The sequence below is a fragment of the Egretta garzetta genome, unplaced genomic scaffold (genome assembly GCF_000687185.1).
Source record: "Egretta garzetta isolate BGI_Z169 unplaced genomic scaffold, ASM68718v1 scaffold14, whole genome shotgun sequence".
In the NCBI taxonomy this organism is placed as follows: domain Eukaryota; kingdom Metazoa; phylum Chordata; class Aves; order Pelecaniformes; family Ardeidae; genus Egretta; species Egretta garzetta.
This window is the reverse complement of record NW_009259588.1, coordinates 7,894,625-7,897,514: the sequence shown is the minus strand read 5'-3', so window position 1 is coordinate 7,897,514 and position 2,890 is coordinate 7,894,625. Positions and strand designations below refer to the sequence as shown.

General features: G+C 44.9%; 1 protein-coding gene across 1 annotated transcript in view; it reads right to left on the bottom strand.

The window, feature by feature from the left end:
• LOC104125503 (androgen dependent TFPI regulating protein) overlaps positions 1 to 2,890 on the bottom strand; it is a 32,238-nt gene that overhangs the window by 25,026 nt on the left and 4,322 nt on the right. The gene's annotated exons all lie outside the window — the stretch shown is intronic.

Below are 2,890 nucleotides of genomic sequence, written 5' to 3'. Positions count from 1 at the left end.
CTCTGAGGGATTCAGGAAAGGATTTCAAGTGCATAGAAGCAGAGAATAAGTTAACGGAATAAGTTAAACTATTTATAACTAATGAATTTTGGACTTGCGGGGGTAGGTGGTGGGTTTGGGTTTTTTTCTTTCTCTAAATCGTTTACGAGTAATGAGGGTGGGATTGTTTGGGAAGGGTGCTAGGAAGATTTGGTAAGGAATTAGGTAAGTGCACAGTGACAAAACAGAGTTCCATAAATTGTGTATGAAATTGTCACAATATTGTGTTTTAAGCCAAAATTGCTTTTCTGATTACTTCGTTTTCTCTCCTAACACTACACAGCGGATCAAGCTGAACCAGACTCCTCAGATGCAGAAAGGCAAAGCCTTGCAGAAAAACACTTCTCTCGCTACCTTGCATTCAGTGCTGAGTCTAGTTCAGCTCTGTTAACCCACGGGGCGGCCTCTTCTTTTTAAGGCTAGGTTGTCCCAGAGTGATGCAATATGGGAAACGCAGCCTACCGCAAACACTGGACCAGCTAGCCATGCTTAAATGGAATGAGGCAGTGTTACAGCTTTCTGGATGAGATCTCTTTTGCCATGATCTTACTCTGAATCAGATATTTTTTTAGAGCAAAGTGTCTGAAGTCGTGGCCGGTTACTTCATCAGTTTCTGAAGGAGACGAGAAGGGTGGTGCTTGGGAGGGGACAGAATTAGTGCAGTGCTTTTCCATCACAAATTCCTTTATTATCAAAATATCTGCGGGAAGCAGGGGACCATGATTTCACCAGGTCCGTTGTCAAACAATGGCTTCTGCGAGCTTTAGTTTACAGAGACTGAGCCTTCCTGGGGAGCAAAATGACCGTAGTTTGCAGGACCGAAGTATGTCTGCAGTTATCTGCAACCATCCCCATCCATTCTGTGGCTTCCCAGTAAAGGGAAAAGATACATCCTTCCTTCCCTGTCTTTTCCGCAGTCCAGATAGTCACCACAGTAGCCTGCAGCCAGGTGCCACTGGTGGAGCGTCTCCCCTCCCTGCGCAGACCCACAGCGGTGGAGGTAGGGAGGTGCAGACACAGGCTGGGTGACCCAGGACGAGGTGTTGGAGGTCACACACCGCCCGGTTCAGCTGCAAAGCCCTGTGTTTCCTCTCAAGAGCGTGGGGCGAACAGCCACAGTTTTACATTGAAAAAACCCAAGCAGCTTCACCAGAACCCACATATGGTTTCGTTCAATTCTGAGGCACCCAAACCAGCTCTTTTAAATGTGGTTTTCTCTCTCCCTCTCTCCCCATCATCACAATTAGCCTCTAATTTCAGTCAGTAGGGATTCAGCCCTCCACGTCACGGGCCTAGTTCAGAAAAGTCCGTACTGGGACGCAGCATACTTAGCACGTGTTCAACCCAAACATCTGCCCCCATCCTTGGCCTCACCAGGACACCAAAACCGAGTCCTTGAAGAGCTAAGAAAAGCCTGGTAATAAACAGAAGCTCTTGTTACACCCTGTAGAGTCAGCAGTAACTTTCTGTAAAAAGCATGAAAAATGAACATGAGGGTGGTGACAGTTTGGTGACACATGGTGGGTGACTAATTGCCAATAAAGCAATTAGGGAGAGGCCTGGTTCCCAGAGGACGAGGCCATTATTATCTTGTTCATGGTCAGCCTTACATTAATCATGGGACAGGGATAGTCTGCTTCTTCCCCCCCCTTCAAAATTAACTAAAACAAACATTTCTGAAAAGAAACAGTCCCAAAACGGCTGCATTCTCAGCCTGGTAAATATTCTGTCATATGCAGGGGAAGACACTGTTATCTTCCACATGGAAAACGCTTATCGGAATCTGTAACCTGACCCATTTCTCTGGCTGGACATGGAGAAGAACAATCCCTGAAGAAGTTTGAACTCTATCTCAGGAGCTTGGTTTTGCACTGCTCGTAGCTCTGCCCTTGCCCGTCACTGCAGGCTCAAAGGGCTTTCAGTCAGTTTGTGATCACCAGGAGCAGTGGAAGATTATACAAGTAGTTTTCAAGCCAGAAAACTGAACCTAGCTGGAGCCATCCATCTGGCAGGGTGCACCACTGGTGGGCTCAAGTCAGAGCTCCAAACCTGTGCTCTTTCAGGCTTATTCCTGTAAGAAAGGTGCATCCAAATCTCACAGCCCTCTGCTAATGGGAAAATGTTGACATAAAAAAAAAAAAAAAAAAAAAAAAAAAAAGACATGAAAACATCAAAATTATTCCAGATGTCCTGTGAATTTCCCAAACAGCAGTACTGGCACTCATGGAATATGAGCATTGCAGCCGCTCATGGAATATAAATCCGCTGGCTGTAAATAGAGAGGATCCCCTAAAGTATTCCCACACGAACAGGAGGAAGACTGGAAGCATTCAGAAAGCTAACGATTAACCCAAAGAGGAGAATATGGATATGATTATCCCAGTTGGAGAGATGCTGCTGGCCTCTCCAGACCCCGCAGAGCTCGGTGGCTCTAGGTGCTGTAGAAATGCTTAATTTGGCCAGATCGATTTTCCAAACTGGGAGTCAGAGACAAACCTTAGTTTTTATCTGCTGCAGTGATCAAAGGGGTGTTTCTGTTTAGCTAACCTGATGTGATTTACTTTTGCGTATAAGATCTAGCCATATGTGTATATTGAAATCTCCAACCAGTACAAATAAATCGGGCTCTGAGCTCTGCCCTTAAGGGGGGATAAATCCAATATTCTGAGTAGGCTATTAGACATAACAGTTAGCATCTAGTGTAGACACACATCCATTCACATGATAGCGGCCTGGAAAATATGTATACTAAATACTGGGTCTGTTTTGAAATAAATAAAAAACAGCTTTCAGGAGAAATGAAAAGTATTTCAATTACGAGAGACAAAAGCATAAAGAATAAAATGGGGCA